Source organism: Phascolarctos cinereus, unplaced genomic scaffold (genome assembly GCF_003287225.1).
Source record: "Phascolarctos cinereus isolate Bilbo 61053 unplaced genomic scaffold, phaCin_HiC Scaffold_5;HRSCAF=322, whole genome shotgun sequence".
Lineage (NCBI taxonomy): Eukaryota > Metazoa > Chordata > Mammalia > Diprotodontia > Phascolarctidae > Phascolarctos > Phascolarctos cinereus.
The window spans coordinates 373,548,686-373,562,027 of NW_027555958.1; the positions used below are offsets into that span (position 1 = coordinate 373,548,686).

Genomic DNA, 13,342 nt, shown 5'->3' on the forward strand with positions numbered 1-13,342 from the left:
ATATTACTCAGGTCAGAATTGCAAAGACTAGGAATAGGCAAGATGGATGGACAGGTGGATGGATAAGTAAATGAATGGGTAGATGGATGAATGAATGAATGAATGCAAATAAATGAATGAAAGTACATTTATTAAGCACTTATTACATGCCAAGCACTATGCTAAGAGCTGGAGACATGAAAGCAGACAGTCCCTGCCCTCAAGGAGCTTATGTTCCAATAGAAATAACACACACGGGGGAGTGGTGGCCAGAGAGTGGTAGAAGGTGGCCAAGATAGGTAGCTCTGCCTAGGGCACAAAAATGTAGGGAGGAGGGCATGACTTTTGGATATAATTTTTATAAGTACACGTTTTCAATGCCAGAAAATATAGATAGCAAAATCAAGGAATGTCATAGCCAGGTGGACTAGACAATGAATGAATGAATGAATGAATGAATGAATGAATGAATGAATAGCATTAAGTGATCACTATCTGACTAACACAATCTGATAAAGCCTGTCTATTCCCACAAGGACCTCCTATTACAAAAGTAGATAACAAATACAGGGGGAGTGGTGGCCTAAGTAAGATATTTTGGTATGGAAAATAACAAGGATAGTGAGTGGATTCATACGAGTTGATTGACACAACCTCTCCAGAAGTTAGAGTAATATATGATTTTTATGTAAAGCATTCCATAACCTAAAACAACAATATAAATGAGAGCTATAATGATGATACCCTGCCTGGATCACTGTCTAGTCATGGCAAGGGGCTTGTGTAACTCAATGAAACCATGAGCGGGGTTACCCAAGACAGGTTATAGTGGAAAGATCTGACAACAGAAACTGGAGGATAGAAAGACCTGGCGCGCTGTGGTCCGTGGGGTCACAAAGAGTCGGACACCACTGAAAGACTGAACAACAAAAATAATAATGATGAATTCAAGGTTCCTTCTTGCTCCCCGATATAGGGATGCTAGTCTGGGAACCCTTTTTTTTTCTTCCCTCATTTACATCAATGGAAACTAATGCCACTAGAGGGCAGGAGAGAGCGCTTTTCAGAAATCTTGAACGTGTAGGTAAAACTGTTTTGGGCTGGAGCTGTGAGATAGGGCAATAGAGGATACCCGGCAGTACTGCTTTTAGGGAACGCTCAGATCACCTTTGTTTGGTGTGAGGTGTAAAGATCTCGGGGATTCTGGAGATTGAGGTAATTAGCGGTTTTAAAGGCTCTAGACTTGCTTGGAAAGTCTTCTACAGAATGCCAGAGTTCAGAATTCTCTTTGAAATGCAAACTCTGTGGACCAAGTAAACTGAAGATAAACAAGTCCTGATAGCAAAGAAAGTAAAGAGTAGTGACTCATTGTTTACGTGCTGGAAAGTGAAGACTATTATTCATTAGAAATCCTACCTTGTCTAAAGGTCTGGGAGGGAACAAAAGTCCAGCAGGGGGCTAATCCCCAAAAGCTAAATAAGACCTTGGTGTTCTAAGAGAAGAAAGGAGAGAGGAGGTGAAGGTCATTCAACAAAGAGGTTAGGAGAGGGGAGCACTCCAACCGCGCTTCTCTAGACTGGGCAAGGAAAGTGGGGTGCTGGGAGAGTGATTATATCAGTTTGCGTGTATGTGCTTGTGTGTGTGTTAATAATAGAACCTGTTATCTGGTGGAGAGGCATGTATCTGAGACTGAGGGTGGAGATAGGAGATCCGACCGGTACTGGAAAACTGGCCAAGTGGGGTCCTAGGAAAGTACACTTTATTTTGCACACAAAGAATCTGAATTGAAATTCTGTTTCTGTTATTTACTACCTGTGTGACCTTGGGTAAGTCGCTTTACCGCTCTAGGCCTCAGTTTCCTCATCTGTAAAATGAAGGGGTTGGACTAAACGATCTCTAAGGTCCCTTCTAGCTCTAAATACTATGATTCCATAACATCTGGCTTCAGAAACACTCACTAAAGGGCAGTCAAGTGGGTGCCTAAGTTCCCCCTCCCCCGCCGAAACCCTGGTCTGAATTCTAAGAGTTAATTCTCCATCCCTAGAAAAACTTGGCTGACGTCTCTCAACCTCTCTATCCCCAGTTGAAGGCTCTACATACAAAACAAGAAGGGTTTTGCATTTTAAAAAATAATGATTATTATTTTTTTAATACCGCGGAAACCACACTCGACACTTAGTTGCTTATCTGTATTGCCTTTATGGGAAGATAAAATTCCCATTTGGCTTTGGGGGGGAGGGAAGGGAATACACCTTCACTACTGTCCATACCCCCACCAGGCAGACACGAGGATGAGTAGGGGACGGAATGGCAGACACCAGTGGCATGTAGTGGAGAGTGACACCTCTGAGCCCATCCTGTCCTGCCGCCTACTGCTCCCATCGCTAGCCTGAGCCCCAGCACCTCAGGCAGCCCGGCTCTCGAAACCTTGACCCTGAATCCTCCAGCCCCGGCCGGGTTTCCGCTGCCCCTTCGGGACTCTTAAGGTGGCGGGTTAGGTCCAGACCCGACTGGCAGCCAGGCAGCCTCCCCTATGCCAAACAGGACTTTTCCCTTCGTGGACAGATGCCAGGGGAGGAAATCCAGGAAAAGCGCGCCAGGCAGTGAGGAGGGGAGGGTGGGGAGAAAGGAGACAGGCAAAGGGGGAGAGCTGAGACGCGTAGATGCAGCGGATGGTGCCAGCCCCCAGCCCCGGTGACGCTGGCAGGGAGAGAGTTAATGCCGCCCGGCCTCTATGATAATGAGCTGCATGGTAATATAGAGAGAGGGGCAGGCTCAGTAGGCTCTGCCGCCGCGGCTGCTGTAGCTGCCGGGCGATGAGCCGTCAGTGCCAGACTGGAACAGGAGCTAGGGCTGAGCGCAGTTCCTGGGAATTTTTCAGCTGGTTCAGCTAGCGAACGAGTGAGCAAAAGGGAAAACGAGAGACAGACTGGGAAGAGAGGGAGAGATTAAAAAGAGAGAGACACACAAACACGGAGACAACACACACACCACACACACACACGCACACGCACACGTGTGCGCGTGTGTGTGTGTGTGAAACAGATTCCCGGAGGAAATAGGACCGTGAAAGAGTAGAAGAGAAATAAGGGAAGGAAGCGCCGGGATTGCTGATGTCAGAGGGAGCCCGGAAAGTCGCGGTGGAAAAAATCGGAAGACAGGCACTGCTTGGCTCATTCCGAAGAAAAGAAATTGCCACCTACCCCAGCGCGCTCACATACACACCCCTCTCGGCGCCCCCTCCCCAAAATCGAGGCAGCCGAGCCCTGGCTTCTGGGGTTGGGGAGCCCTGAGTGACTGGAGGAAGGTGCTGATCGGAGACCGGCGGCGGGGCGACTTGCGGAATACAGATAAGTGGCTGGCGGCTTGACGTGGATTTTAATGAATTTGGGCTCCATGTGGATGTTTTCGTCTCCGTGAATCCGAGCTGGGGGCAGGGAGCGAGGCTCCACGCAGCCCCGGGGGCCAAGGCGAGCGGGCAGCCGGACAGACAGACATCGGCAGGCAGGGTAAGCAGCGAGGGACTCCTGCCGGGCTCGCCGAGCGGGCAGCGTCTGTCTCGCCCTCTCCTTTCCCCAAACCGTTGGCCCCCTCTGCTAAAGGACTCCTCCCGCCACACACTCACACACACATACACACACACTCCTTCACCTTTGGGGCGTTGAGATCCTACGGAGAGGGAGGAAGAGACTGGGGAAGAGGGCAGCTGCCTAGGGAAGGAGAGTTCGCGGCTCCATTTGGCTTTGACCACCCCGCCCCCATGCCTTTCCTCTCTCCCTTCCCACCCCCAAGCTCCGTGCCTAGGAGAACACCGGGCCACTTTCCTGGTACTGGCATGCGTGTCTGTGTGTGTGCGGGGGGGGGGGTTGTATATATGTGTGTGTGTGCTTGCGTGTTCGTGTATGTATGTGTGTTCGTGCGCGCGAGGCAGGATGACCGGCTGTCTCCATCCTTGGGGGGAGGAGGGGAGGTGACTGGAGGCAGTCAGGGGCGCCCAGGTTTGCAGTTCCCAGGGTTTGCATTCCCAGTGATTCTCTAAAAATCCGAGGCTCAGGTAAAGGCTAGGAGTCGGAAGATGAACTCAGTCAGAAAGGGCCTCCTTGGCTTGATTAAGAAACAGCAGGGAGGGAACAAAATCTGCCTGGATTCTTTGGGAGTTTTTTTTCTTCCCGGTCCCCCAATACCACTGCTCCAGAACATCAGAGGACTTGCATTTTGAAGCTAAACAGTCACCCTATATGCAGTTCTGGTATGGCTCCAGGAGAGATCCCAAAGCACTTAATAAGGGTCAGTATCTGTCTAGTGCCTTATAAGAGCAACACTCTCCTGAAGATCTTCACCACTGTTGGAATGGTCAGAAGGTAGGAGTGTGTGTGTGTGTGTGTGTGTGTGTGTGTGTGTGTGTGTGTGTGTGTGTGGGTGAGAGAGAGAGAGAGAGAGAGAGAGAGAGAGAGACTATATGTGGTAGGAAGGGTAATGGACTGGGCTGAGATTTTGCCCAGGGACGTAGGGGACACTTTGTGAGCTTTCCTCGTTTTAAACAAATAACATTCTGGCCAATCCAATGTCCACCTCCTCTCCTCACTCAGCCCAAGAACCAGGCCTAGGAACTCTTCCTTTCCTTTATCCTAAGGCACTACTCATGCCATCTGCTCCTAATTTGAGGGTTGGTCTAGGTGGAAGATGTTCCTCAGAATCTGCTGCTCCCCAGGGAACTTCAACCACTTGGTTTGAGAACTGTGTTGTCTCCCCCTTCCCTAATTGTCCCATTGATAAGACCCAGACTCCTTGGGAGGAAGCTACATTTCAATGAGAAGGTAATGTGGAAGTTAGGCACAGGACTGGGGCCTCTAGGATATGGTTCTAGAAAATGCGACTCATTTATTGGGGCTCATCCAGAGAGTAAAAAAACCCTGTGTATGACAGGGGTCTCATATGGGCATCTTCAATCCTGATGTAACAACTGCAAAGTGGTGATGTAGGACATGTAGAAATTTGGAAGTTTCTGGCTGGGGCTAGAAGCAGGGGCTTGAGGACTCACTAAGGAAGAAAACCTATAGGGTTACTAGATGCACGAGTCCTTAAGAGTCTAGTGAACTGGGACTTATCTCAGAAAGTTAGACCTCCAAGGCTACTGTCAGGGATGGAAGACTGGAATGGGAATGGAGCCCTCCTTTGGTGAGGGAGCACCACACACCATCATTCTTGGAAACACAGTGCCAGGATCACTTCTTTATCAGCCTCCTCCTGAGGTTTGGCAGTTTCAGCCTCTTTTCTGGGTTGGCTAAGGACTCCAGGGCCTTTGCTAGGGCAGATCCAGCAACTAGATGCTATAGCCTCAGCTTGGGAAATTTGATTCCATTAGCAATCCCAACCCTCCCCTCCCCAGCCTCCAGGTGAGTAGATGTCTGCCTCCCTGGACTCCTTATTACCCCCAAGGCACCATTTGATACAAGTATAGTATCTCTCCAATGGCCTGGTTGTAGTGGGAGATGGAGTAGGAGGAAGAAAGAATCAGAAGAATGCTGCAGGGGAACAGGATGGGGAGAAATAGTGTTTCTTGGTGTGACCATCCTATCAACCCCCTCTCCCCTTCCCACCCACCCCCCGACCATCACTCTGACCCCTTTCTCCAGTCTTGAACTTGCCACCTACAAGCCATTACTAGGAAAACTAGACCTGGTCCACCGCTGATCCCCACCAGGGATTTGATGAGAGAGAAGGTAATTTCCGCTGCCCTCTCTGCTCCCACATGGGCCTCAGCAAATTGCATTAGGATGGGTCAAATTGGCCTGCAAAGCAGCTAAATGGAAATGACATTTGGAGTGATTTGCAGAGGGGATGCCGAGGGGCAGCAGCTATGGCAGAGAAGTACCTGAGTACCAAACCTTCTAAGGTTTGGAGGACCAGAGGACTAGCTGTCCTGGCCTTTGCCTTGACTTGTGTGTCTCTCTGAAGGCTGAGGACCTGGGTAAGGGCAAAGGAAACTGAACTGGCTGGCTGACAAATTGTCTCACTCCAATCCCAAACCTCTCTGGTGACTAAGGAGAAATGCCTGTAGTTACAGGACTCTTCATTCTTACCTCCCTCCTTCCTATGTTGACTAGGGTACACCCTGCCCCATCTCCAAAGATCCAGAGTTCTCTCTGTCTCTCTCTCTCAACCACCTGGCACCAGGGTCTGGAGAATGTGAAAGTTCACCCTTTCCTGGCATCTGCTTATAGCACCCTTAAAAGGATCGCATGAAGGGAAAAGGAGCCCACCTCAGGGAACAGCTACTTCCCGGCCAAGCCCATTTCCCATTTACAAACACGTCTGATTATTCAGCTAATCTTTATTTCATGGGCATGTTGCAAGAAAACACACAAGCAGGAGGGGAAGCCAGTGACACGGTTAAATATACACGGCAGCGGCAGCTGGCAGCGGTCTAAGCGCACCGATTCAGGTAGTATGAAATATTGATGGAGCCAGGCTTGTCACTGTGTTTAGGTTTTTTATATTGTCTGTCCTGCTCCTTCCCACAGATGTCTCCCTGACGTGGGATATGGCAAAGGGGTCCCCCAGCTCCATCTCTGGAGAGGCACTGCACACACGCACACACACACACACACACACACACACACACACACAGCTGTCTGCATGCATTGCCACTTACAGCTGTCTCCACACACACAGACTGAGGCACAATATACTTCTGTCCATTCCAACGAATGGAGAGGCAGGGAACTCCAAGCCAAGCCCCCCCCCCCACACACACACACCCAATCATAAAGAGACTGGAGCATTGTGTTACAGTCTGTTAAGGGGAAATAATTCAGGACTGTCCATTGGGGAAACTGGTGGAAACCGAGGCTTCGAGGTGTTGGTGTTTTATAGCTCAGCCTCTCCACACATCACCCTTCCCTGAACCTCCGCCTTCATGGGGATATTCGGCTATTAATTCATTAGATTTGAATTTTTTTAAACCAGCCGCTCCCCAACCCCCTATATATTCAATTCAAACAGTGATGAATGGACTAAAATCCCTCAAGGGAAACAGTTTTTCACTTAGTTACAAAGATTTCATGCCTAATTAGAGAAATGTGGGTTGGAGGTTCCTTTTTTTTTTTGTCATTTTTAAAGTTGTTTACCTCCATCCAGCTTTGCTAAGCCCAGGGTTTCCAGACAGGACAAAGAGAAAGATATTGTAAATGGGAAAGGGGGAGAAGCCAAAGAGATATGGGTGGGGGGGGAGAATTCAGACCTTCTGTCCCCACATGGTCTCCAGAGGGTGAATGAAAAAAAGGGTCCCTGTTTCCACATCTCTCTGCTCAGTCTTCTTTGCTTCCCTGACTCCCATGTCTTGGCATTTCGGCATATGGAGCTTTCCTATCTAGAGGCATACTCTATGGTCTGATTTTCTAGGGCAGAAATGGGAGAAAGTTCTTTGTCTTTGGGAGTTGATGTGGAGTAAACAGAGTATGAGGAGTGGGTAGAGGAGGGTAGATCAGGCAGCTAAAAGAAAAGGAAGAGTGACAACAGACAAGGAGAAAAATTCTTTGCCTCCCCAGTCAGTTAATCATTAACCCTCCTGCCCTGCCTTAGCTGATATCTGCTGTCCCAGTGAAAGGATATCGCCTGGAAACCCAAATGACTAGCAGGTGTTCCAACAGCCCCTTGCCACCAGACACTTCGTGTTCTCCCCTTTCTTCCTCTTCACTCCCCCCACACACAGTCTCCACTTTTTTGCTCCCCCTCCCCACATGCACAAACTCTTCCCATCCCCTACCAGCTGTCCCTTCACCCAGGCCTGCCAGTTGTTTGAATGGGAGGGCACATCTGAGGGTTGTGATAAAGCAGTGGGGGAGCATGGACTGAGGACAGAGGGCTTGTTCCCTACAGGGCTCCCTCAGAAGCAGGTGCCCCAGTCCCCAGGTCACATAAAACCTGTCCTTGGCCAAAGTTCGCAGAGGGGTAAATTGCAGTCCAAATTCCAACTTGCTGTAAAGAAGTTTGGCTGTTCTTGTACCTCCAACTCTGGATATTGTATTTTGAATGTTGCTTTGACCCTTTCGGGAATGAAACATTTGAATGCAGTGCTGTCCAAAGTTTTTCAGAAAGTATGGAGACTGCAGGATGGTGTGAGAGATCAGGAGATGGACAGAGCCAGTCTGAGACACCTACAGAAGCAGGGATTTCTCAGTCAATTAGCATATATTAAGCACCTGCTGTATGTCAGTCCCTGAATTAAGCACTGGAGAGGCAAAGGCAAAAAACATGACATGAAGAGGCAGAGATGGAGAAATAGAAAGGAAGAAGAGAGGAACAAAACAAGATCAAAATATAGCCAGAGAGACAGAAATAAGGCATGGACCCAGCTGTCACTGCACAGCCACAGTGGTGGGGGGTGGAGGGGAATTAAAGAAGGGGAGAGAATAAGAGCAGGAAAGAGCGAGGTTAGTAAAAACTGGGAATGGAAAGGGCCTCTGGGTTCTATATGGAAGTCCCTTGCGGAGGACCGGGGAATTAAATGGGGAATGGAAGTACCACTTTATGGCCACTAGAGGGGGCCTCTTGCAGACAAGGCTGACTTGTAAACAGTAGCTTTTGTGCATTTGGAGGGAGAAAAAAAATGAGAGAAATGGGAAAAACCCAGCTGTCACTGCACGGAGACCACAAGTGGCTTTGCTGTGTTGTCAGCAAGACCCCAGGGTCCCCGTCTGGCTGAAGGGGAAATTGAAAAGGCGACTGCTAGCCTTAAATAGGACTGTGCCTAGGGCTCTAAGGGAATGGGGGGAGGGAGGCACGAAGAAAAGGTGGGGACTGCCCAGGAGGGATACCCTAGGTGTGCAAGTTTTCAGGCATCTTGACCTGCTGGCCCAGTGGGTGAAGGGAGTCCGCCTTTATCTAGGGAGAGGCTCTTGGTTCCTCTCCCATGTGCTTTCCGGTTTCTGCATTTATAAGGTTCTGCAGCTCCCTACATGCAGATTTGCCAAACACTCTCAGATGGTAAAACTGATCCTAAAGGGACTTAAAAGGGGGAGAGAAATGGCCCTTGGAATAACTGAACATATGTCAAAGATGTATCATGGATCTAATCTTCTGCTTTGTGTTCTCAGTGGGAGCGTTCCTCTGAGTTATAATCCACCCTTACATTTCAGCTGGAGCACAATATTGAGAGAGAACAGCCCAGTGTCTTTCCTCACCTGAGGAGTTAATGACCTTCTAATGGGGACGTGGGAAAAGCATTGAAATTGGGGGTGGAGAGGAGGAGGTGAAAGGCGAGGGAGTAGGGAAAGGAGCAGAGGGAAACATCTCTTAACATCTGATCTTATCCTCCGATACCAAATCTTGGCTTTCCTTTGGCTCCCATTTGACCTGGGGGGAGAAAGAAGAAAAGCAAGATATATGTATCATGTTATGAAAGTTTAATCCTGCTTTCCCTCAGCTAAAATGGCTTTCAAGATGGGAGATTTAAAAAAAAAAGGCCACAGAATCACTCTTGGAAAGTTTAGCTTGTCTCTCAGGAAGGAAAAAGGAGAAGAGAGGTTAGGAGGAGAGTAGGGCCTAGAGAGCATGTCCAAGACAGTGTTCCCTCCATTCTACTGTTATATCAGTGCCCCACCCCAAACACAATGAATGAATGAATGAATGAATGGAAAAGGCATCTGTTTAGCATATACTACATGCTAAGCTTTGAAGATACAAATACAAAAACAAAACCTACCCTCAAGAAATTTACATTCTGATGAGGGAGACTGCAGTTAGGTAGCAGAGGATTGAACAGTCAGGAAAAAAGCGAGTTCAAATCCAACCTCAACACTTACTAGCTGTGTGACCCTGGGCAAGTCACTTAACCTTGTTTGCCTCAGTTTCCTCATCTGTAAAATGAGCTGGAGAAGAAAATGGCAAGTATCTCTGCCAAGAAAAGCCCAAAAGAGGCCACAAGAATTAGACACGACTGAAATGACTGAACGACAAGTCCACATAAGAGAGTGGCTGTTAGAGAGGGACAATTTAATCCTGGAAGTTCCAGGTATGTCAGGTGCCCTTGAGAGTGACCTACTTCCAGAGGTTCAATTCAAGGGACATTATTACAGCCAGATCCATGAGGGCTCTGTCAGAAGATTCCTAGTTCCTTCCCTTCTAACTTAAACTCTTACTACCATAGGGGAGGGGAAGGAATACAGGGACAATGAGAACGCTGAGGGACAGTGATGTACTAGGTAGAGTATTAACTAGAAATCAAATCTCCACACCAATACTAACTGTAACCATGCATAAGTCATTGAGCCTCAGTTTTCTCATCTTTAAAATGGAGATTATGGTAATAATTTGGTAATGCCAGCCTCACCCAGTTGTTGTAATAGTCAAATAAGATAATCCATGGAAAGCACTTTGCAAGCCTTTCAGTGCTATTTAAATATCATTTCTGTTCACTATTTGAGGGACTGGGTCCATTGGATTGCCAGGCTGAGTGTGTTTATTAATACAACTGCTTATTATTATATTCAACTCATTTGAGCCAGGGCTAAATTGAACTGGATGGGAAGCATACTGAGGGCAGGGACTGGACTCTTCACTGTTATTTTTTTTACTAATAAAAAAAAGTGTGAGATGCTTCTCCATAGACTCCTGATTGATCCTCTGCCAGTAGGAAAGATTGGACACCCAGCCCAGGGTTTCTACAGCTAATGTTCAGAGAGCGTTCCTTTAGGTTGAAGAGGGATTTGACATCCTCTACGGTTGCTCCAGGGAGCAGAACAAAGACTAGTGGGTGGAAATGACAGGATTCAGACTCATATTCCTTATAATGAAGAACTTTTTAACAATTAAAGCTACTTCTGTGGAACTGTTAGCTATGTAAGACTGAACTCCTTTTTGCTGGAAGTGCTCCCGCAGAGACTGACTGACCACCAAGTTCAAATCCTGGCTTTTCCTCTTTCTCCCAGTGTGACCTTGGACAGATCTCCAAGCCCAAATTTCCTCATGTGTAAAATGAAGACATTGGACTAGATGATTTCTAAACTCAAAATCTATCATCTGTGTGCTCTCTGAGATCTCAGGGATGTTGCAGAGGGGATTTCTCATCTGGGTTCATGGTCTACCTCTAGGATTCTAGGATTCTGTGCTTCAGGATTGGCTGGCCCTGGGAGGTTAACAGGACTTGAGGCTTCTAGAAAGATAGCTAGGCTGGGGATCCAGAAAATGTCCTTCTAATCTGTTATGCCACTTCTTAGCTATATGACCTTGGCCACTGATTCTACTTTTCTGGGGTCTTAGTTTCCTCATCTGTAAAATTGGAGGACTGGACTAAAAATGGAATCTAAGTTTACTTTCTGTACTCCTAGACATTCCGAAGTAGTGGGAATCAGAAAGTGAGACCATTCCAAGCCATCCGACCCTAATAACCAAGGTCAGAAACTCAGAGGAGTCAAAATTTCAAAGAGACTGAAGGGATCGTTGTTTGCCTGCGGAAAAGCCATGTGACTTCTCAGGGCAGTCAGCCAGCAAGGAAGGAGTGGGGCAGGGCAGATGGCTCCCCACCTTTGAGGGAGGGGAGGAGAGGAGAGAGAGAGGATGTCTGAGCAGACTGTCAGCACCTTTCCTTTTCTCCCCAGCACTTAGCAGAGACCCCAACAAGTAGTAAGCACTCAGTAAATGCTTGTTCACCGACCAACTCCCTGACTAATACAGTGTTAAAAAATGATGACCACTGAGGCAGACAGGAGCTGTGTGAGGGGATGCTGCCACTTTGAAGCAGTTTCCTGATTTGTAAAAGTGAAAGTCTGGGTTGGGTAAATATTAAGTTGACCTGTGACCTCCTACCTTCTGATGGCTCCCCATGCCTCCCATTCTAACAGCTGGGGGATGAAGGATACCTGAAAGGAAAAGGGACTGTTGTCTCAGTGTGAAGGAGGTCAATTCTCAGGAGGACAGAAATTTTCTCAGGAGGAGGGGCTGAAGCATCCTTTTCATTTTTTATACTATTTCAGGACCCCACATGACAGACAGGCAGACAGACAAATAGATAGGTATAGACAGAGACAGAGAGACATGAGAGATAGATAGACAGACAGACAGACAGGAAATTCCTGTCTTAGAATCACAGGATTTAGAGTTAGAGTGGTACAGTGTGTTGCTAGACTCAGTTACGACAACTAGATTTCAAAATCTGTCTTCTGAGACAAAATTCTTACTAATTATATGTCCCTGAGCTAGTCACTTAACCTCTGTTTGCCTCAGTTTCCTCCTCTGTAAAATGGGGATAATAATAGCATCTACCTTACTGGTTTGTTGTGAGGATCATATGAGATAATGCTTGGCAAAGCTTAAAGTAACATATAAATATCAGCTGTTATTATTAGTAATGGGGCTGAAAGAGATCTAAGAAATCATGTGATACAACCCCTTTGATTACAGATGAAGAATCAGAAATCCCAGAGAAGTGATGTGACATAAGTAGCATAGTAGTCAAGAACAGAACCCAATTCTTCTGATTACAAATCCTAAGCTTTTTCCTTCATATTTCTTTGCCTGTCTTTGTCATTTCTTCCATGGGGTTTGGAATTGGTAGCCCCAAGTGGTTTCTGGTAGCCAAGCTACTTTGAGTAATTTATCTTGGTGTGAATGAATTGGGCCTCAGAGTCACATACTAGTGATGGAAATATGTATATGGGGGGTAAGGGGGATGGCAGGCAGGGGGCCAAGAGGATTGAGGAGAGAACAGATCAATTCAATAACAGGAGTCTGGGATCACAGGATGGGGATCTTAACACCTCTAGAACAAAAGACCTCCGCCACTTACCACCCTTCACACCTTTCCAAAAGGTTTATCAGTCCTCCCCCATACACAGTCTGACTTCTGGTGCTACCTGGGGAGAGTGGGGAAGAAAAAACCTAACATCGTTGAAATAAGACACGCATAGGAGACAGGATTAGTAAAAGTCTCTTGCTGGGGGGAGCATCTGAACAGGAGAAAACATTATGCAATGATCCAGAGGTTGTGAGATATGGAATGTCGTATCTGTGGAAAGGCTAGTGAGCCCTTACCTCACTTATGTATTCCAGTTGTTCCATCATTTGAGAATGAGAGTCAGAGTAGTGGTTAAAGAGCTTGAAGCAGAGGAGACTTCTACTGACTGTGGGACCCTGAGCAAGTGATTTAACTTCTCAGCCCTCTGGACAGCTATCTAAGATTATAAATGGTGGAAAAAGTGATGATGTAGAGCCAGTATCTTCCTGTACCAATGCAATCACAGGTCAAGCTACTTTTCTTACAGTGGGGATGAGGAGCATTCACACTCTTCCCAAGGGTTCTAGCTTGGAAGGGGGGGAGGGGAGAGCTCAGAGATCAGAAACAGCTGCCCCAGAAATGGGAAAC

General features: G+C 47.4%; 1 protein-coding gene across 1 annotated transcript in view; it reads left to right on the forward strand.

The window, feature by feature from the left end:
• Positions 1-2,742: 2,742 nt before the first annotated feature.
• Positions 2,743-13,342, forward strand: part of PLXNA2 (plexin A2) — a 309,803-nt gene continuing 299,203 nt past the window's right edge. The window contains 1 exon segment of the mRNA XM_021007813.2: positions 2,743-3,488. The gene's annotated coding sequence lies outside the window, so the exon portion shown is untranslated.